At 38.4% G+C, this 24879-nt stretch overlaps 1 protein-coding gene across 1 annotated transcript in view; it reads left to right on the top strand.

The window, feature by feature from the left end:
* Nucleotides 1-5757, top strand: part of LOC149777237 (uncharacterized) — a 105298-nt gene extending 99541 nt beyond the window's left edge. Inside the window, exon 18 of the mRNA XM_089941977.1 lies at nucleotides 3599-5757. The gene's annotated coding sequence lies outside the window, so the exon portion shown is untranslated. The remainder of the gene's footprint in view (nucleotides 1-3598) is intronic.
* Nucleotides 5758-24879: the final 19122 nt, after the last annotated feature.

Raw genomic sequence — 24879 nt, forward strand, 5'->3', positions numbered from 1 at the left:
ACGTTAAACCCTACAGCAACAACAACAACACTTTACCAGAAAAGCTCACTGTGACCTAAATTTTTACTGGCCTTGGATAAGTTTTTAAATTTAGCTCCTAATCAAACAAGTATTTTGCATATTGTATTTGGTGAGGGGATACATCTTGATAAGTACTGCTTTAATAAAAGTGTGTTACCGTAAGCTATTATTCATGCTTCACTGACTTGAGTCAAATTTTCAAGTTTTCTGCATGGTAGATTCATCAAACTTGATCATTATTTGCATCACTGCTAGTACCACACCCTCACATTGACCTACATTTCACATTTTACTGGCTTAGGTGAAGTTTGTGCAGTTGAACTGTATACATATTGTTATTCCAAGATGTATGAAACTTGGTGAGGGGATGCATCTTGATTATTGCTACAGCCTTCTTCACATAAGTAGGTCACTGTGACCCCAATTTCATGTCTTACTGACTTTGGTTAATTCTTGAACACTGTACCAGGTTCAGCAGACGTAATTATTGGGGGCCGCGAGTGGCCAAGTGGTCTAAAGCATTCTCCAATACGAATCACTGCCATCTCACCTCTGTCTGCTTGGGTTCGAGTCTCGGATTCGGCCAATATGGGTATCTGAGAAAGCTTGCCAGTAGCTTCTCATGGATCAGTGGTTCTTTCTGGGGTTTTCCCAAGTTCTTCTTCCACCATTAATACTGGCTACCATGTATAGTCTTATCGTGTGCTGAAAAATGGCATTAAACCCTACAACAACAACAACAACCTAATTATTGTATGCATCCCTGTTAGTTCCAAACCCTTAAAACATAAAAAGATGGTCATTGTAACCTACATTTTACATTTTGGTAGCATATTTCATGTTTGTGCAGTACCAGTCTTACACCCATATATTAAAAGTAAGACATTGTGACATGTATTTCACGTTTCAGAACACTGGTATAATTTGATTTATGTTTCAGTCTTTGATTATTAATAGATCTTTATGTACATCTCTCTTAGTAGTATACTCATACCAAAAAAAGGTCAGTGCGACCTATTAATCACATTTTAAGGCTTTGACAGTGTAAGTTTTTGGCATGTTATCTACGTACATCTCTCCCTCGATAACTCGTGCACAACGGGGTCCACAAACATAGACCACACTATAAGTGAGGCGTGAGTTACCGAGGGACCTCCAAAAATTGAGGAAAAAAATCGCTTTAACAGCGAGAGCGGCATTAGGCAACTGGGCTGTTTATTAACTGAATCGTCATTTTACAATCACAATAATAATTTTTAATAACGCGCTTTTTCTAATGAAGTTGTTCGTTATTCTGTTTAAATAACATTTTCAAATTGTCAAACATATGAAAGATCATTCCATCTGGTTTCAACAATTGTCACGTGTACGCAAAAAATCTGTGTATTATGTGACTGCTTTTTGTTTTCTTGGATGAGTTTTTTTCCCGTAGTGGTGTTTAATATTATCCTGCCAAATCGGGAGTCCATGGAGCAGGGAACTAGACTAACTGTTGATACACCACCAAACAAGATACTTTTTTTTTCAAAAACAGGCGACATTTATTTCATGAGACAATCATCTACGTAAAAACACAGTAACATTTATAAGTGTTCGATTGATCAAATGAAATGAGTTCACCCGACATATGACCGGTGCCGCTAGATTTTAAGTTTATAGGATTTTCATGCCTTTTAACTTTTCTTTTATTCCACCTCCTTTACTTGATTCAAAAGATTCAGCTTTTAATTCAGTGCAAAAGTACAACAAATACTTCCGGAAGTCAGTTATCAAAACACAGTCAGCATTTAATTAGGTTTTCAGAGAATTGCTCGCAGATATAGCTGTTGTGGTAGATTGATGCATTTTACGTTTAATTACAAGAAGACACATTACATTTATGACGATTACACTTAAAAGGAACTAAAAGATAGCACTAGAACACAAATTTCAGTTGATAAAAAAATTATTTAATTTGTATTTTTTAATTAAAGTACTGCCTCCATTGGGCGTGAGTGACATTTCCATTGATCAGAATTTCCTTACATAGGGCTAAATGCGATGTAAAATGTGAAAATTGTACGACCTATTTTTTAATTTGATATTTCAGTGTTGATTAAAATTACCAGGTCCTATCTACCGCTTTCAATAGCGATACATCAGGTTCAACAAATAGGGATTAATTTTTGGGGTATTTTCTGGATTTAAAAAATGGGATCTTCGCCTGACCCCACATTATAACTGGGTTCACGAGTTATCAGGGCGCGAGTTATTGAGGGAGTGGTGAACTGTCCTGTCTGGAAACATGAAACTAGGGGATCCATCTTGATTAGCATACTCCCACATTTTAGTCTTAGGTCACAATGGATATTTTATGCTTCACTAACTGAGATTCAGTTTCAATGTTCATTTCTCAGGTAATATTCATGCTAGTGAAATCGATGATGATAACATTGCTCTTACTATATTGCCTTTGATTAAGCTTTCACAGTTAACTCAAGGCCACATGGTGTTATGCACTGTCCTACCTAGAGTTAGGGAACTTTGTGAGTGGATGCATTTTATATAAATGCTGTTTGCAAAACGAGGTCTCATGCTTTATTAAGTCTATTAAAGTTGTGCATAAAGCTTGTCATTTCAGTAATAATAATAAATATAATAAGGATGACTTTATTTAAATGAAAATTGATAATTAGATGCATCTCTGTTACTAAACACATAAAGGTCACATTTACCTACATTTTATGCCTTGTTAACACAAGTTAATTATTTGTGTTTATGATCAGATTGATTCCTCCATGCCAGACCTACATACATCCTAACCTGCGTGGAAAGCCCTTTCTGATCAATGTATTTGACACTGGTAATAAATGTGTTTATTTAATGGTAAACTTTTGATAATGATTGCATGTGCGTGTGTGTGTGTGTGTGTGTTTGCATGCACTTGAAAATTGATAACAGCAGAAATACAAAACGATTTCTCATTGCTTTGAGCTAAACAAACTCATGTTAGGGGAAGAAATAGCTGAACACTTTGAAGTTACATCTAGGTGAGGCAAACAGAAGAAAGTACCATGCCCATGTACAGACCACCAATCTGGGAAAATCCAATGATGGAAATTGAACTGTACCCATTTGATCATGAGTTGTATGGGTAACAATGATGGAAATTGAACTGTACCCATTTGATTATGAGTTGTATGGGTAACAATGATGGAAATTGAACAGTACCCATTTGATCACGAGTTTATGGGTAACAATGATGGAAATTGAACTGTACCCATTTGATCATGAGTTGTATGGGTAACAATGATGGAAATTGAACTGTACCCATATGATCATGAGTTGTATGGGTAACAGTGATGGAAATTGAACTGTATCCATTTGATCATGATGTGTATGAGTAATAATCATGCAGCACCATGACATTTGTTATATTATTATTATTATACTGATCTCTCTCTTATAAGACCAGCCCTTTTGCATTGAAGAGGTGGCAATATGAAATATGCATATCTTTACAGTAGTTGAGAGTGGCCTTTCAAGAAGAGAACCACTATCATTATTATTATTATTATTATTATTATTATTTTTTCAGTTACCATGTGAACACACTTCAGATATGTACCGAATAATACTCAGAGATAGTGCCTAGACAACAAAGCTTCTGACTTGAGTAATGAAATTTTGATAGCATGGTACCAAGATATAAGGCAACACAGTTGCCATTTGCCTCATCAAGAATTCTGCACATCATTGTTCATTATTTTGATCTTGCATATAATTTTGTCTCTTAGAAATGGGCTTTATGTTTAGTATGAATTTAAGTGATAAACATAATCTGTCCAAATCAGAACTTAATTTACAAACTGATTTTGTTCAGAAACAGCTCCAGTCTGGTTAAAAAGAATAACAGATGTGAAAATATATGTAGATATTATAAATCTTCTTTCATATTTGTGGAATTTGGGAGGAGAATCAATTAGTTTATTCTGTCATGTCAGTAAGTTTTTTTTATACTTTTAATAATTTCTTTCTTTCAAATTTCTATATGGTAAAAATATTTTTTTAATCAACCTAGTTTTTAAAAATTGTTTTAAATGTTAGACAAAAGAAAATAATTACAATTGATGTCTATTGATAGTGCAAAAAAAAATTTGAGTATGAAATGATAGAGACAATATGGTAGCTGCAACAAAAAGGGGCATATCCACAAAATGTGATAGCAGCATCATAGATTGAATCAAGGTACAATAAATTTGAATATCCACAAATAAAATTGGTTCACAGTATTGTATGTATAAAACTTGAATTTTGATAATCTACTTACACTTCTGAGTATGAAAAAAAGCAATGTTTCAGGATTGTTGTGGCCTACTAGAAATTGTAAGTGAAATCAAACATAACTATTTTCTATACATCTACCAACCTGCCTATCCAGAAAAGATGGTTTAAAACTTTTTGTGCCTTACAGGTGCTTTTAATATGTTAGAAACTTAGTAATATCAGACCATGAAATAAATGTCCTGACTTTTCTTGTCACATTTCTGGTATTTAATACTTTAGTAAAAGGCAAGGAAACTATCATCAAACCACTTACTTCATGTGACTCAATGTGTGAATTTTCTTTTAATGTGACTCGATGTGTGAATTTGTTTTAACTAAATCTTGTAGCACATGAAGACATCAATTAAAAAGACACAATATAAGCTGGTTTCACGTTGCACTTGCACTTCTTATTTGTTTATTATTAGATATTTTAATAAAATTCAGGATGAATATTGTTTCCTTTTTGTTTGAGCATGTTTTTGGTTTTTTTAATAATGAATGTTATGGATTCAGTCTGTACACTACATGCTGAGAACCAGTCATGGATTTTAAATCATCCAGACAAATCAGTCTGTACACTGCATGCTTCGAACCAGTCATTTATTTTAAATTATCCAAACAAATCAGTCTGTACACTGCATGCTGAGAACCAGTTGTGGATTTTAAATCAACCAAACAAATCAGTCTGTACACTACATGGTGAACCGTTATTTTGTAAAATTGTACATTATTTGATAAATTCAATTTTTATGCAGTCTACCATAATGGAAGCTTGACAAAGTGATCACTGGCATGCATGTGCCTATCAATCCATCAGTGTGTACATCAGTGCCCCAGATAATGTTGATTTTAAAAGCTCTTAGATGTGAATGTTTTAACTTTCTAGCTAAATGAAAAGAAGAATCAACAAAGAAATAGTGTACATTATTATTTAGCCGGTGCAAATTGACCTTCACCACTTGTCAGCTTGATTTCAAAACAGTTAACATGAAATGCATTAGTATATTAAAGATATTCCTCAGTTTCTGCTTTACCCATGTTCTTCTAAGAAAATAGACCCGAATTTGCTAGGTATCTGAGAAAATGTGGAAGGCAATACACAAATGATTTGCAACTTTTTAAAAGAGGAGCTTACATTTAAGGAATCCAGTTTGAAGTAGTTCAATATTGCCAGCATTGGACAAATTAAAATGGAGTCCATTTATTTTGAATTTATAAGCATATTTCCACTTATATAAATATGAAGATGTTACTTTTTTTATTTGCTTGTAGTAATTTTCACACAAAACATGATTTCCACATTGCTCTGTATTAAAATTACAGTGTTTATTGAGACCAATCAGGTCTTCGGACATTTTAATTATTGTGTATAAGATTTTGGTTTATATACATATGTTCAATTAATAAATAAAATGTGTATATTTTGTAGATTTATGTTGACTTTTCATTCTTTATCTTGTCGCTCTGTTAGTGTGTCTGCCTCTGATACAGGAGGTCATGGGTTTGAACCCTGACTGAGTCATACCAAAGACTTATAAACATGATACTAGCAGCTGCCTCACTTGGGGCTCAGCTTTATTAGGTTAGAGCTAGGACTGGGAGGTGTTAACAATTTTTCAGTCATATCACTTCAATGTCTGCAGTGTGGCAGTTTAAAGTGATGTGACTGGGGCATCATGCCACAGACATGTAGCATGATGTCCCACCCAGTCACATTATCCTGACACCATGCCGACCAGTCCTAACACTAACCTCTTAATGCTGAGCGCCTAGCAAGGCAGCTGCTAGTACCATTTGTATAAGTCTTTGGTATGAGTTGGCCATGGTGCAAATTCTGCATCAGAGGCAATCTATTGCTGCATAAGAAAATTGCATTCATCACGATGATAATACTACATTGCACCATATTATACACATTGTATGAAAAATTTGAACAAATGTCAGTGTGCATATGTGTGTGTATTTCTTTCTCCGTCTTTCTCTCTCTCTCTCTCTCACTCTATATATATATATATATATATATATATATATATATATATATATATATATATATATATATATATATATATTTATCTTCACACACACAGAGCTAATTAACCCTACCTGTAGCAAGATAACATCTAACATCTGCCTTCAACAGTCATTTTTTTAAAACTGCAATTTAAACTAAATAATGGCAGAAATAAATCTCTGCACCCACCTGTTGCAAAGGACATCATTTTTACTTTCAAGACAGAGTAGACTCTTTCTGTCTCTATGTATGCCACCTGTGGGAAAAGGCATATCTGGGCTTGGTACAAAGGTGACTTGTAGACGGGTTAGCCATTCAAAATTGGTTTTTGAATAAATATTATGTACTAAATGTCACTATTATTATTACTTTTATTACTGACCGTTCTATACCGCTCCGGTGGACTAGTGGTAGAGCGCCCACCTTGGATGCAGGAGGTCACAGGTTCGAACCCTGGCCGAGTCATACCAAAGACTTACAAAAATGGTACTAACAAATGCCTTGCTTGGCACTCAGTATTAAGCGGTTAGTGTTAGGACTGGTCAGCCTGGTGTCAGGATAATGTGACTGGGTGGGACATCATGCTACATGTCTGTGATATGATGCCCCAGTGTAAACATCACTATAAACTGTCAGACTGCAGACATTGTGGCGATATGACTGAACAATTTTTTAATTTCTTTTAAAAATCTAAATCACACACACACACACTGACTGTTCTGGTGGCCTAAGTGGTTAGAGCATCCACCTTTGATGCAGGAGGTGGCAGGTTTGAACCCCAGCAGAATCATGGTAAAGACTTCCACAAATGGTACTAGCAGCAACCTCACTTGGCACTCAGCATGAAGAGGTTAGTGTTAGGACTGGTCATCCAAGTGTAAGGATAATGTGACTGAGTGGGACATGATACTACATGTTTGCAGCATGATGCCCTAGTACTAGACATCAGTATAAACTGCCATGCTGCAGCAATCATAGCAATATGACTAAAAATTGTTAAGGGTATTTTTAAGGTCCAATTTACATACGCACACACATTACTAGTGAATTTATCATGATTTTTTTATGAGCTCTATTCAACAGAATCATAAGTTAATGAACATATCTTGTTCTGTCCACACAAGATTTCTTTATCCTTTTCAATTTAATGTATCCTATAAATTAAATAATTACAGAATTAAACTAATTACTGATCTTTGCTTTGTGCACCATGACTAAACACTAATTTAACTCATAATTGATGGGTTATATATGACTAAACAGAGGACTGTATATTTGTGCAGACAGCATGGGAACAGCTGTTCACCCTTTGAAAGTGATATCTGGATGAGATTAAAAGGCAGTCTGCCTATGTGAGTGGTCTCTGATTAATGGAGAATCAAAAGAAGCTGTACATGGTATTATGTTTTACCTATGAACCGAAATTTTGCCTTTACTGTCAATTTTAAATACCTAGTAACCGCAGACCATAATGATAATGGACATAAAGAGACATCCATTTCAATGTGATAACACAACAATAATTTTGTCCACAATCCAGCTAACAAATCTCTTTGACCCTGTCTTGTAAGGACACAAACTTCCTGACATAATAACACCTTCGAGATGGACTGACAGTGTGACTCGAACACTGAAAAAAACAATTAAATTCACATCATATGTCTTTATACAAACAATATCTTTGCAACTGTTGATATGCTGCAGTGACCACTTAAGGCTGGGAGAAACTAATGATGGTTAGGAAAGCAAATGTTTAGTAAATTGTGTTTCTCCAAGAATAATTACCCAATCACATTACATTAGGAACATTAGCCTGCTCCCTCGAGAATCCAGCACTGCTGAAAGATGAAAACGTTTTATCCTGTCAATTGTTAGATAGACAAAGGGCAATAACTCTTGCCCATTACCTCCCCTTGATGCCACCAGGTGTCACTAGTTTTTAGCTGAGAGAGTCACCAATGCAGATGCTCGCATGGCTGGGTGATTGGGAGGGATTTTAAGTAATGTGATTCGGTTAGTATTCTCAGAGAAATATAATTTATTTAAAAAGTTGCTTTCTCCTTCGAGTACATTCCTCAATCACATTACATTAGAAGAATAAGATGAGGAGGAGGGGATGCTGAGCATCCAACCTCTACCTTGGATATCCTGGGGATGAGTGGCTGGATTCACCATGTGAAAGATAACCCATTCTCCTAATCGTACAAGCAACATAGCCCCGGATCCCATGACCTGGGACACATATGGTTGAGAAAATGAAGTTGAAATTTCTCACCCAAAAGAATTTTCAATGGTGAATCCAGCGAATCTAACAGGCTGTGTTGATTGATGTCTAGTTGGGAACGGTGGCCGTCTGTACTGCTTGAACCGACCCTGCCAGATCCAAAGTTTGTCTCTGCTACGCTAAATCACTGAGGTAAAAATTGGAGAAGGTTGACTCTGCATGACAGCTGACAGCTTCTATAATATTTCGTATCGAAACGTTGCGTTCGAAAGCGAGGCTCACAGAGATGACTCCAGTCTCAGGATCTGTAATCGTCATGAGGCAACTCTGATCTTGTGAGATCTCAGAATACGCCGAGCGTATAACTCACTTCAGCCACGAAGTAAGAGCTTGAGGGGTGATGTCCTATTTTCCTTCACCAGAAGGAAGAGGCGTTTGTGCGTGCCACGACTTGTCTCTGTGTGTTTCAAATGGGGCTTGAGGGCACGGACAGGATCTTGCATGGCTGACTTATCTGTGGAAGAGAGGGTATGGATAACAACTTGTTGGTTACCGACGGACAGTAACTGGTTTTTGAGTACGAAGCCTGGTTATGTTAGTAGGACTACTGAACCATTCGATAGGGACTCTACATAGTTCGGATCGATTGAAAGAGCATGTAGCTCCCTGATCTTGCATGCGGCAGCTAAACCAATCAGAAGAAATGTCTTGTATGATAGAAACGTTAGCGAATTATGGGTAGGGGCTCGAGCTTGCTTAAGTTAAGCCATGTTAGATGCCAGGACAAGTTCCATTTGGGAAATAATGCTTTGGATTTTCGTCACTGATGATCATAACTGGCTAAAAGATCTGAAATGTCTTTGTCATGCCCAATGTGACATCTCTCATTATTTCGGAATGTGTCCGATATCATAGATCGATAGCCTTAATAGTGATCAGGGCCAACTGTTTTCCTCAAAGAGCAGGAAAAATAATCTACCAGTTGAGAGACTAAGGCACACAAAGGGATGATGTGATGGACCTGGCCCCAGTCCCTAAACGCATGCCACTTCCCCTCGTTTACCTTCATAGTGGATGACGTTTGTGCTCTCGACACTCTTTCCTAAATCGAAGGCTTGAATTGTTTGTCTGGCAAGGCCGTCCTGATCAGAGTCAAGCGTGTAGAAGAAGACGGTCTGTGCATGGATGGAACGCCCTTGACCGTGGTTTCATACGGAGATTCTGGCTGGCCGGGATCTTCCTAGGTAGATCTATCGCTAGATCGAGTAGATCGATGAACCAAGACTTGTCCCACCTGAGAGGGGCGATCATAATCATCTTGCAATTCTGACCCGTTAACTTCCAGATTATTCGTTGTATCAGTACTGGGGGAGGCAAATGCCCACAACCTCTCCAAGTTTCTGGGTCTAGAACTGGATGGAGAGACCAAGTTGGGAAAAAGGAAATATGCCAGAGGGAAATATTAATGGCCACAGTGAACAAGTGACCAATATGAACAGGTGACTGCTGACCATATATATCTTTGTGTGCGGTGTTGATGTGGGTTTAACATTTTCAGCACACAACAGGCCATACATGGTAAATGGTAGTCAGTATAACTGTTGGAGGAAGAACCACCAAGCAATGAGAGGCTACTGTCAAGCTTTTTGACACACCCACACTGGCCAAACCTGAGACTTGAACCTTTGTGGACAGATTGAGATGGCAGAGATCATTAAAGGCAAGTGTCTTAAACCACTCAGTCTTCTGGGTCCTCCCTGCACCCAGGTGCATCCAACGGTATTATTTCTAACACCGGTGAAGGGAGGACAATTTAAATTTAAAATAGCTCCGTGCCCCCAGTCACCAATGCCGACGGTCTATGTGTATAAAGACTCAGGTGAAAGGTATAACAATTTAATAACGTATTCAACTATTTCATAGACACTTTTTCAACCGTAATTCTTTCAAAAATTACAAACAATGACATTTTCCGTTGCCAATTACTATCTTTATATGAAATTACAGTCTTAAGAGAGTGTATTTCCCTTCGGTGTTGATTCTGTTACTCATCTGCCCGCCTCTCATTTCTCTCCTTTGGTACTTCCGGTACCCTCGATTCCGTGTTCTCCTTGCACTTTTGGAAGTCTCTTCCACGCTTCCCTCCGGTACTACGCCTCAACCCAAATTATTTAAATCAGAATAGATCTACCTCATTCTCAAAGTGTCTTCCTTCTCTCCGATTCTCGGGTCGTCGCCTCTCGCTCCCAGCCGGACATCTTCCTCAGATGCCTTTTGTTTCAAATCCAAACTAGAATTTCACAAGAATTCCTTCCCGCCCCTTTTCGAGTGCACAAGATATGCTCTCGGAGTACATCTAATGGCTCTCAACTTTGCATTTCTTTACTTGCGAGATTCACATTTGAACTAATTTTCCAAACTGAATGTGGTCGAAATAACGTCTTGATTGTGCGGTAAACTCCTCCCTAAATTTGAATCTCTCGGTTCAGATTGGATACGGACAGATATCTTTCAAAACTGCCCTGGGGTAATTTCTCACTTACCTTTCGCTCTGAATTCCTGGTCGTAACATCGCTGACTGAGTGTAAAACAAACAAAGGCGTCTAAACTCGGACATAGAATTCCTCTTGAATTAAACATCGCGTAACGGGTACACAACAGACAGGAAGTTTCTTTGTCCAGAATCGGGTCTATAGTCGTAACCTTACGTAGTACGTATTAACATATCCAGTTGCTCTCACTACGAAGTAATTATAAGAAAATGGGTGAATACATGAAGCTTGAACGTCAGCAAATTTTCCCAACAACGTGAAAAAAATAATAAACATATAAAATGGATTGGGCGTTTGGAGCAAATTTCAAACATGGAAAATGTTTCCTATACTATGAAGAAAATGACTAGTAGTAAGTTCCAACTGAGACTGTCATCATGTGATATAAGTTCCTACTGAGACTGTCATGTGATATAAGTTCCATTTGAGACTGTCATTATGTGATTTAAAATCCTACTGAGACTGTCACCATGTGATATACGTTCCATCTGAGACTGTCATGATGTGACATAGGTTTCAACTGAGACTATCATGTGATATAAGTTCCATCTGAGACTGTCATCATGTGATATAAGTTTCAACTGAGACTATCATGTGATTTAAGTTCCTACTGAGACTATCATCAAGTGATATAAGTTCCATCTGAGACTGTCATCATGTGACATAAGTTCCAACTGAGACTATCATGTGACATAACTTCCATCTGAGACTGTCATCGTGTGACATAAGTTCCAACTGAGACTATCATGTGACATAAGTTCCATCTGAGACTATCATCATGTGACATAAGTTCCAACTGAGACTATCATGTGACATGAGTTCCATCTGAGACTGCCATCACGTGACATAAGTTCCAACTGAGACTATCATATGATATAAATTCCAGCTGAGACTATCATCATGTGAAATTGAGACCAAAACATCAAACGTATATCAGATTGTTAAAACCACAATCTCGGGGGTTTAAATTATTTTAGTGATTGTAAGCTTTATTCAGAATTTGACAAAGTAAATTGCAGATAAATGAAGTCAAGTTAAATAATATAATAATATAATAATATCATACAATTTTGTCTTTGGGATTCCTTTTTTCCAAAGATGTACCCCCATTTATCCACCCTAACCACGTGTAATCTTACTAAGGACTGTAAACCAAAATTGCTGCTTAGAAAGAAATGTCTAGGGAACTATACTTCATAAACTGTACAACGTATGCTACATGTACACCAAACTAATAGCTTGGTTCTTTTTGCATAAAATATAATTAACAAGCCATCAATAAACCTTTGAGGAGAAAAATTGAAAAAGGACTACTCTATATCATTTGGAAGTAGTAAAGATCCCAACAATTGTATATGTTTGTGAAATAGATGTCAATCACTTGTGTGTGTGTGTGTGTGTGTGTGTGTGTGTTTATATGTCAAAATAACTTGGAATAATGTCAAAATTTTTAATCCCAACTCGTTACAATTTTAAGATAATGCACAAGAAGTTAATTTGAGGCAAACATACACTGGATTCCCATACATGTTGTAAAAGCTAAACTACAAAAACAAAACACCGAAAACCAAACACCCCCAAACCAACCCCCACCCCTACAAACACAAAGAGCATAAGCCAGAAACCAAAATTCAAACACCAGCTGCAAAAACATAAACCAAAACACCAGTTAGAAACAACAAAATCCAAAAACCGAATCCAAAGAAAAAGCCAATCACAAAGCCAAATCCAGACACTAAATCCAGAAACAAACACCAAAACAAACAAAAAACAAATCCAAAAACCAAACACAAATACCGAAAACAAAATATAATTGCAGCCAAAGACACCATCAACAGATAAAATATACACCAGCAATGGCGGATAAAAACACAAATATGCACCAAGCATTACATTAGCAATCATAGACAAAGAACAAAGCAAAGGTAGACGAAGACACAAAGGGTTATATATGCAATGGCAGACAGAGAAACAAGTAACAGCAGACAAAGACACAAGGCAATACACAAGCTATGGCAGATAAAGACATAAAACAATACATTAGCAATAACAGACAAATGGCACAAGCAACTACAGGCAGAGACGCAAGGCAATACACTAGCAATGGCAGTTAAAGACACTAAGCAATAAACTAGCAGTCACAGACAAAGACACAAATTAATGGTAGACAAAGACACAAGCCACGGCGGACAAAGACAACAAAGCAACAACACAAACAACGGTAGATAAATACACAAACAACGGCGGACAAAGGCACGATGGATCCACAAAATCTAAAATCCATTCTGTTGTTTTCTTTTATATTTATTGTTGTATTTTGGTTGCTTACTGTTATTTTTATATGGCCTTGGTCCATGATTGGGTTGTACTATACAGCAGAGCAAAACCAAAATCTCCAGCATTCCATGTCGATTGTGTTTGACAATTGATTGCACAACTCGCAGACCAGAGCGACAGATTTATTTGCATCCATGGAGCCTCCTGTAACCAACTGTTGACAGATTGTGATGGCCTCTTCCACCAGCTTTGGAAACTTACTGCCAAGAAGAAAATTACCCCAGCAGCAGGATGGGGTGGACAGACCAAAAAATAATGGCGGCCGACACATTTTTGTTACCTATCAATAAACCCTCCATTGTGGAATCAGACGCTTTTATGAACAAGAGAGAAAAATGTTTCTCACAAATGACCTAAATTTATATGAGACTGACAGAGGCACACTGTAATCTGACACTGAAAAATAGCAAAAGGAAGTGCCCACGACCTGGCTGATTGACGTTGGATATCTCTTAAATATCGGGTAATTCTTAAATTTTTCTTTTGCCTTTGTAATTGTTGGATTATTTCAGAAAATTTTTCTTTTTCCGTTTTGCTTTTTCTATTGTGCGTGAACATCCCCCCCCCCCACATTAATCGCTAAGTGCGAAACGTAATTTTAGAGATTCAGAGGGCTGTCCAGGCTGAATTTTAGTTTCGTAAATTTATAGTCAATACCGGTTGCGTCATGGACAGTGGAGTTTATCGGGTGCTGATAGATCGGCGTTAACAAAATAACTTGATTATATACAATGCCCAACGCAGACCTAAAAGCGTGAGGGTGATAAATTCACGAGTAACGGTTTGTCAAATGATCTACGGTGATGTTATTCAAGATTTATTCAGAAGGATAGCTCCAAAAGCCATTCCATTTGCAAAACAATTAGGTATGAAGGCCATCGAAGTTGTTCGTGATAAGGCTATTGGCACTGTTGTTAACCTTGCTGATAAAGCATTTTCTGCATTCAAAGACAGACTGACACGTTAGTACGACGAAAACCACAGCCAGTAAAAATGCCTTGTACCGAAATAAGATTTCCAGTAAAACTGCCCAGGAATGATGTGATGCCACCAAGTCTCAACAAAATAATAAATTAAGCTGAAAATGAGCGGTCGAAAGTATTATCTGGTAGGCCATCTCTGACAAAACAAGCTGCCGAGGAGATATAACAAAATATAACCGCAAACCTTATAGCGAGTAGTGGTCTGGCTCGTCGTCGTCGCTGATCAACCACTTATTGATCAGTGTTAGAACGTCGTTTTAGATAGCATCAAACTATAATAAAAATGTTCAAGCGTGTATCTGATTCAGCATTTGACATGGATGCACCAATACTCAAAGATGAGTCTCTACCCGATTATCAGTATTATTCGTATGAAGCACGAGAACCAGACCAACGTGGACGAATCGAATTACAAGTCCAAGATTTATCACAGTATTTCTTACCCGCCGAGGCATTTATTGAAGTTCATGGTAAACTTGTGTAAAATGATAATACCATATATGCAGCAGATGAACTATGTGGATTGGTTAACAACGGTATTATGGCGTTGTTTAACAGTGCCATATATATAACTGATGGTAGAGAAATCGAAGCATGCCTCGACAACGTTGATATTGCTACGACAATTATCGGTCTTGCAAGATATTCTTATGATTATTCACGGTCCGCCGGTCCGTCTATGATGTTCGCGAAGGATATATCTGACCACCCCGACGATAAGCAGCATCTATCTCATGGTACAATTAACACAGGCTAGCACTGTTGATCCTGAACTGGAATGATACCCCGACTGGAGCCGGATGGTACTGCGACACTGCAGATCAATAATCCAGAAATCATTCTGGGATTTGCAGCACGACGATTTCAGGTTAACGCTGATGGTAGATTTTCATGTGTGATACCACTGTCCCTTATCTTCGGATTGTGCAGACATGTAAGAAAAGAAGTGATACTGGTGCAAAATATACAGTTGCACTGGATCGAAGAGCCACAGACAACGATGCTATAAGGCGTTTTGATTTTTGGTGGTGGTGGTGGGGTGGGGTGCTGGTAAAGTAACACTAACAAAACTAGCAGCATGGATGCCAAAGATAACTCTGTCGTTGACGAAAGGACAACGATTATTGGCGTTCATGAATGACGGTGGCAAGTCAATACTGTCGTGGCTGACAATGACCGCAGACACAGCTCCAGGTACAGCAGGAACATTATCATGGTAGATCGCATCATAACATGGGATTTCAGCACCACGACACATATTCGTGGCATTTCAGCGTGCCACCAGGTATAACGATCAGATAGCAAATCCAATGGTATTTGATAGATTAGCGGAGTCCACAATTTTGCTGAGGATAAATGGACACCAAGAACCATTCGAGGACATAATACTGAATTTGACCAAAACAACGTTGCACGGGTGTATCATATTTTAATGAGATTTATGGGGAGTGATCAGAATATCGACTCTGGCATGCAGATATCTAAGCGGGATTTCTAGACGTTGTGTCCGATTTATTATTTCTCGTTGGAACATCTGGATTTATTCAGATAGTTAGTCGTTGACATACACGTGAGAGTTACTAGTGTTGGTCATGTTGCAGCTGGTGGTTACAGAGCAATCGCTGTTACACTGTCAGACAAAACAATGTTGCTTGAAGGTATTGTTGGACGAATGAGTCATTGATACACCCGTAGAAAATATGTAATGTTAATTAGATCACTCATGATGTTATAATGTTAAATCATCAGGTCAATGTTACTCTGACACCTGGTCAGATTAAAAAACTTCAATCGGCATCAAAGAAGAATTCTGGGGAAAAAATAAACCTGCAATCAGCGGCGTTAAAAGTCCCAAAACTTTATTGTTGACTGAACGTCAACTCAGACACTACAATGACGCAAAGAAATTAAGAAATGGTGTGAGACTTGATCTTTCTGCAAATGCGATCAGCGACACAACAAAATATTTTCGTTTCTAGCGGCGGAAGTTACCAGCTTTAATTTATCAGCTGCTTCAGCTGTTGTAAAAGCATCTGCACTTGCTGACGTTGAGACTGCTGCCGGTATGGTACTGAAACAAGCAACAGGAAACGGCATAAACACCTCCAAATAAATGGACGCAGTCTAAGATTACCAGGAACGCGTTATAGTCAAGGTCTAAGGCTGCATGGGACGTTTCGCTAAAACTCACCATGTCCGATTTTGAATTACCTGATATTGCTCGCGATTAAACATAAAAAACTTCAGAGGTGTTTTCATGCGTAATTAATTACCGGTAAAACCAAATCGTGTTGAAACCGATGTTATTAATCTGTGGAAGTTTCCGCCGTGGGATTTATTGGATTCCATTCACGGTTGATCCACGTGGAGGTGGTTTTTCTATTCGTATGGATTGACACCACCAAAAGAATTTGTACGATATAGTGGCTTAACTGGTGACATGCCAATCTGGTATACAACATTACTAACACAGACAACAACGGATCCACCAATATGCGGTCCAGAAGTGCTTGTTGTACTTAAAGCTGTGCAAAGGTCATCAGGGACCACCAACGGTGATCTGGCGCCGTATAGAGTTGTGCATGAGTATACCATTTTAAACAGGTTGATGGTTTATAATGGTAGATATTTACAGAAGATCTGACAGCGGCAGGCCTCAGGGTGACACTGATTTATCCAAATTTGCGACACGAGATGAACTTGCTGATCTTTTGCGTCTCGCCGATGTTGACAAAATTCAGGTTGTTGTTTTATAGGATCAGCAAAGAAGTTCAAAGACGAACAATATCCCGTTGACAGATATCAATCTGTGAGTTCCAGGCGCGACCGAAGATAGCTTGGTGGTGTTTACTAAAACCGGTAAGATTAAAGAATCGAGGAAATCACTTCTAACAATCGTGGGGAAGATTACTGGACGCATTAGAGGAATTGGAGCTATAATGTATGGCGATCTCACCAATAGCAGAATTACAATTATCAATGCGAGAGAACTAAAATCAGACGATGAAGTGGCAACAAACAATACGTGGACATCAACAACACCACGATCAGTACTGAGATCAGTAAATGCGTTGCTAAAGCCAGTGATGCAATGACCGGCGATCTCCATATGAGCGGAAATGACATTGCTTTTTTGAGAGAACCAGAATCAAACGATGACCCTGCAAGGAAGAAATACGTGGACATCAGCAACATCCCGATGATGACCTCGTTAATGACCATCAGTGATGGAATGACCACGTTCAGATCTGAATATGTTAATCATGTAACCTCGTTTACAAATTTTCATAGAAACATATAAAAAAAACCTAGATACTTTCTTTGGAAGTCCAATGGTCATCAGCATTAAGCTCGCTGAATTATTACACAACTTGTTGATCTTGTCAACGTTAAAAGAGCAATCGGAATTATTAACAATGAGCTCACCAACGTCAATTCAAGAATCAATTCGATAAACAGTGAACTCGAAAAAAAATAAAAAAGATTGCCGATGGTGTAATTCACAAAACTCCGCTCATCAACATAGTATACACAATAGCGTCTGGATCAGGAACATGAACAAAGAATGACAAATCCATCAAACATACCGCTGAGTTTACTGGGGAGTACAGGTTATCCCTGCTTAACCATGATTAATTTAGGATAGTTCTACACTTTCCTCCGAGTTATTGTACCCAGCCTTCCTTCGGAACTATGACAATCATGATAGAACAGAATACTGAGGCAATATTCATATTGGAATCATAGGATAATACCTTAAACTCAGCGATATACTACTACTGACTGGCATTAGTTGCGAAGAAATCTTAACTTGTAACTTAGCATATACCTTAATGAATCCCACGCACCCCTTTCGGAATAAGCACGCATGTACGTGGAGGGCATCGCTGGAAGAAATCATCGACGAGCACATGATAAAACAAAACAAAAATAGGGCAGACGAATCATCATCGACATTACTATATTACCAGCGGTTTCGAAGCTGGTCGCTGAAATAACGACTTTAATCGGCACATTATCGACGACGCACGTGATACCGCCCGTGGTTGGAATCGGCGTCGTTGTTGTTGCCAGTGTTGCTGCTGTACTCAATATTGTCGTGAACAAATATCTACATGTAACAGTAAGAAATTGCAAAAGCACACGGGAATAACTTACGCTGAGACATATGCGTGTATAAATATATCATCGATACTGGCTGAGAGGTTGAGCGACGGTGAAATATAAGACAATAAATTTGCTGTGATGAGGGATGTGTATTATCGGTATCATAAGAACGACAACGCGCCGTTGCGGACAACAATGTTGCCAACGTTGCTATAGCCACACTTAGAATCCGCCGTATAGATAATAATGATCGCAGAAATAACCACAAGACTGGAGGAGATCACCGCTAACACAACACCGCCGACGACCACAATGATACCAGCAACGTCAACACAGCCAAAATTTGATACTGATTTTCCAACTCCGATAAGAGCTCCCAACGATCGGACACTTGAGATGCATTGGCACAATTACGACTTAATTATAGTTGGCCAAATATCATAAAATAATCATTTGGTAGATTGGACGCTAACAATTCACACATAAAACCACAGCTGATGCAGCTGGTGGGCTAGCCTCGGTGTGGGAGGTAATTACCAACCCAACATGATCATATCAAATCTAACAAATCAACGATGAAATTAAATCAATAACAGGAAAAGAATCAAAAAGGTGCAAGAACCAACGTTGATTGCCGCCATAAAAATATCGACGCCTGATTATGCCGTTGACATATACAAATCGTCGATCAGAATTGTGCTGAGATGCCCGTTGGAAACGCCGATTTTTGATAGACCACCACGACCAGAACGATCTGACTTTTATTCAACGGAAGACCATCCTCATAGCTGTTTAGTTACAGGGTATGAAGATCTACTCAATAATGTCCAACATCTGGATAATAAACTTTTTCAAGGAGAAAAAAAAGACAGCAAGATCACGAGGTTGTACGAAAGAGAACAGCAAGTAATAAGAGAAAAGATTGAGACGTATACATTTGAATATCCCAACTATTTTATTAGTTCAAGTATCGATATTACAATGAGTCATCTAGGAGGTCTGAGCCGCGATGCTTCACATTAACATTTCTTATTTATGCGGCGGCCATATGTAAAAAGGATCCAGCTCAACAAAACTTATGATCGTTTAAAATCACTAAAAAGGGCAAAATTGATACGTTTAAACTACTCGAGTTGATTCTGACAAGATGAGTCAGGCTAATAATGATATTGCTAACAAATATCTTCCGAAGATTATTGCACTATGGGAGAAAATAAAAGACTCTCCGGATATTCTCAGACTTAAGAACGATCCAACAGGTGGTGGTGGTCATGTTTCGCCGGGCATTGTCAACGTCACGTCGACAAGTTATGTAAATCTAGTCTGTGACTCAGCCGATGGTTGCTATACCGCGTCTGGGCAAGCATTAAAAGGGCAGGCTCAGCAGGGATATGTTCTTTGCAGTTTTCTCCGGATGTCCCACCGGGTTATTTGATTGTGTTGGTGCCCGTTAATCATGTTTATTCATGATGTCATAATCCGTCGCTGTCACTAACACGTTTTCATCTAACCGACCAAGACGGTAAATTATTGGACACACGTAGTGAAGAATTGACTGTTTGTTAATGTCCGTGACAGGCCGTGAAACAACCAACGATGAACGGTCTCTACTTAAGAACATTATAACATCATTGGTCATCCACGGATATCGCTACTAAATAAAGTTTGTCCCATCTGAACCACCTCATTATCAGGTTGAGCAACAACTGGTTTTTACCCAACCCAGATTGACCAACTATAATAGTTCGAATGGAATTTGGTAACAGTAGATGATGCTTGACCGGTGCTTGCTCACGTCTTGCTGAAAGTCAATCACGTTCATATTGTACATATATAATATTATTTATAATCATGAGTTTATATTATGTTCAATGCAAGACAGTCACTGGTACAAAATTTTGTGGCGTTGGATTGCTCTGCGATCCATGGTGGCGATATTGCTAAGGCACTTGGGAAAGCACCTGGAACACCAAGGGCTAAGTATCCTGGGTAAAAACAGCTTCCAGGATATAATAATTATGGTCCAGAATCTCGCCTTTATATTAGACTTTACGAAAAATTCAACCGAAACCTGGCGAACTTCCGTTAAATGCGATTGATCATGCGTGCCATATTCATGACGTCGCGTATAAAAGTCCAGATCTACAACAGCGAGATATCGCGGGTGTTATGTTAATTCGCAAGCTGAATTCGATAAAGAATAAAAACATACGCGAATCACTCGCTAATTGGTTGATAAGATCGGCTATGAAAGGTAAAATAGTGTTAGGAGCTAACAATTAAACACCTATAATTACATAATGGAGTCGATTTATTATAGTCCAATCGGATACTGGAGATGTACATCAGCAATTAAAAAACTCACCGATGTAGCAGGTGTCACATGAGCTGTAGTCGCAGATTGGTTGTCACGATGTCATATGGCAAATTAACTTCCACGTCACAGAACAATTCAACAAGGACGGTTTGATGTCAATACACCCAACGAAGTTCATCAGGTAGATATCTTGCTTTTACCACATGACATACATAAACGGCACATATTCAAATACGCGTTGACTGTAGTAGGTGTTGCAAGCAGATACAAAGAGGCTGTACTGTTATCATCAAAAGCATCAACTGACGTCTCAGCAGCGTCTGCACTAATTTATGAGAGGACCTCTGCGCTGGCCACAATTGCTACAGATTGATCCTGGCAAAGAATTTCTCTGCGCAATAACGACACTGATGAAACAGAAACACGTTAAAATTAGACGTGGACACACCGCGATACATCCCGATCAGGCAACCATTGAATGATTAAATCAAACATTTGCACAGCGACTCTTTGGACATAATTATGCCCAAGACTTAATGCATCTTCGATGACAGATCTCATGAATGAGTTACAAGACTACCGCAAGAAGTGGCCGCGTTAAACAACGAGATCACGAGCGGAATGAACACGAAACCTGCCGATGCAATTGCAAACAAACACATTCCACGATGAAAATCACCAGATCAGCTACAACAACCAGTGATGGGTAGTAAAGACAAAATGAGATATTTATATAACCTAGTGAACTTGAGGGTGGTTCAGCAATATCATCTTATTCAGTGTGGAGTGTAACAACACATACATTTCAGCGTGGTAAGATCTATTACGCAACCACCAGTCTGCAGATTAGATTCAACAGCCACTCAGAGTAGATTTGTGCGTGAACAATGACATGTAATTCCTGAGAATACCCAGTTACCACCAGATGTGATACAGCATCACAGACGCTAGCTGCCTCCCCCACATGCGTCAATACAAAGCGCTAATGAGAATCACACACGCGCTGAGAAACGAAGCTCCTCCTGATTTGTTACATTAAGGACATGTCAGAGAGACATTTTCGCCTCTGTGAACGAGACTACTATCGATTCTGTCCACGGTAAATTGTCGTACCTCATTAGTAAAATATTGCACAACATTATTGTGTAACAGCAGGCGCAGTGATTATTTTGTCGTTGCTTCAACATCATGACAAACTCCACATCCAGATCAAACTGGCGTAATTTTTTTGCTGTCATCTCGCGCATAACCAGATACATTTATCTTCACTGCGTTGATAATTCCTGGTGACGCCGTTGTTGTTTGTAACGCTGCTTGCAGCTGAAGCATATAGACAACCCTGTGTAACTGAGACATTTTCGTTACTTAAGACGCAGCCAGATAAATTAAATTTGACCATTCGATGCGATCATCGACAATCCAGATATTGGTATCTGATGTTGTTAATCACTGAGACGAATGAATTGTGATTGCATATCCCAGAGTCCATCTCGATGAGTTTGGCTGCTGTCATTGAGCGACTGCCGCTTGCGATATCATTAAGAACGAGTTTTTGGTCTCATGCTGGTTCTAGGAATGTCATCGAGTATATTTTGTTGGCGTGTATCTGTTGGTCGATAACATAGTGGAAACTTGCTGAATTGGAAATTTTCCCTTGTGAAGATCAAATAATTTACGCTGTAGTGAATCACGGACGTTTTTCCTGGATGCAACTTTTAAATCATTAGGGCGCCATCAGTTCCAGAAATCTGACATTGGAGTCTCTGAAATTACGGTACGCAGTATTTCACATTGAATTTTGTCAAGTTGTAATCCATTCGTGTGGTGATTCACCTGTAAACGGAGGAGGCTGCCCATGATCGCCACATATGATAATTGCAGTAAATTTTGTTGATAACCAATCAAGAAATGTCTAATTTTCTTCGGATACTGTACAAATCTCATTCCAGATAATTATTATCGGGATATATTTCTCACTCATTCGTTCGGGGGTGCATGGATCACCTCGCCATCTAAAGAAGCTATGATACGTTCATGTGCTGACACCACGTTATGTAGTTGGCACCTACACATTCATGTCAGAGTTTTCAAATAATTATATCGTACGTGTTGTTTTACCAGAGCTACTTGGACCATTCAGATAGACCGTGTTATATATCGTGACTGGATCGTTTACTGAAGTGACGGTGAAATCTGCGATAAATTATCGTTGCAATAATAAACATCTGGTGTTTAAACGTCGGCGGCTTCAGAATATTTACGTATTTGTTCTTGTTTTATTCACCATGAATCCCAACCAGCAAAGCTGGCATTAACGATAAATGGCTCATGGACGTCAAAGCTACAACGACTAATATAAAAATAATCCGTGGTGACTCTTAACAGCGTCGTTGGGAAATCGGTTGATCATCGATAATAGGTTTATCGATGAGTATGCCAACATAGATGATCTCAAATGAGTAAACTGAGGAGAACTTACCTCATAGTAGACAACTATTGTACCCACGTTTTTTTTCCATCTTGCATGATTGGATTTATCCGTGACACCAACGCACCTCGCACCGATGTGTCCTTGACAACAAAATCTAATTCGGCTGGATCCATAATTAATCTTGGGCAACGACGTGCATTATCAGATGATGAACCCAGAGTAAACTTACCGATACTTTTTGTGCAGATATTTTTGTCGTCTTGTGGTAACCATATATATTTTTGTGAATTGTATGAAATTATTGGAGAGGTTACAGTCAACGACGTGAGAATCTTAGCATCCAGAATGTATCGTAATAGCACTATCGGAGCCCAACAATGCTCAGATTGACGCTGGTATCCGGTTTATTAAACTGTCTACCAAACCAAATTGGTATCACATGATGAATACTCGTTGAAACCTCGAATGATTTAATATCGACAAATTCAGTAAGATCGATATTTGGTAGTGGTCCGGTTTTTGCAACTCGTGTCATTTCGTGTGTTGGGTGCCCGAATCATTCAAAATAACGATGACACTAGCCAAATCCAAGAAAACCCGCCAGATAAGCAGCACTATTGTCAACAGAAATCATGTCAGAGGAATTATATTTTGTGTTCCATTGATTGCCATAGCCAAACTCTACACGAGATTGTGATTCATCATCGAGAAATTCATTTGGAGTTGGATGCCATTTATTTTTTTGTCCGTCTATATGAGACACAACGGACGACGCTCTAAAATAGTTAATGAGTAAATCATCGTTGTCTATGTTATATTTTACCGAAATTTGTTTCATCGCATGTTGGAGTGATTCCTTCCGATAAAATAAAATTAAAAAAAAAAAATTCAGAAGAAAGTGATCAAATGTTGACTCATCCGACTCAGAGTAATCTCCGTGAAATAGCCAGACCAATACAGGGTCACGCTTACTTATGTTGTAGATTTCTTCATAGATATCGCCATCATAAAATCGTATCATTCTCTTCCTAGTAAATTTTGTCACCGAGTCGGTCCATGCATGTGAATTATATAAAATTATCGGAGTACCCTTACTACAGTATTTAACAGAATTTTGCAAAATCTCATTGGTTATTGTTTTTACAATTATTGGAATCTTTAATGTTTTTTTTTTTTCTGAAATAACCACGTCATTTATTTAAGCATCTTTGATAAAAGAGTTTTCCCAGTAATTTTTTTAATTCTTGATTCTGTGTATCCGTTTCCTTGTCTCGAGTTTGCAAAATGTTCTCTTACACGTTGAGTCACGCAATTTAGCGAGCCCGTTTTCATCAGGGCAAGAGCAACTGTTTGGTTCATTCAAACGATAAAGCGCATAAACAAGTGCGGAAACTGGATATCCGTTATTGCAGTATGGTTTATCAGTTCCGGTGAAAATACCTGCTTTAGAATTTTTATCTACTATGACGACATTGTTATGTCGCCGTGATTCCTTAACAAGGTCGAGTTTATCATGAATAATCCAAGTCGGACCATATTCACTAACTTGTTCAGCAATACATTTTATTCTGAATATATACTTTATGTC

The sequence above is a fragment of the Sinohyriopsis cumingii genome, chromosome 18 (genome assembly GCF_028554795.1).
Source record: "Sinohyriopsis cumingii isolate HCF-2022 chromosome 18, ASM2855479v2, whole genome shotgun sequence".
Lineage (NCBI taxonomy): Eukaryota > Metazoa > Mollusca > Bivalvia > Unionida > Unionidae > Sinohyriopsis > Sinohyriopsis cumingii.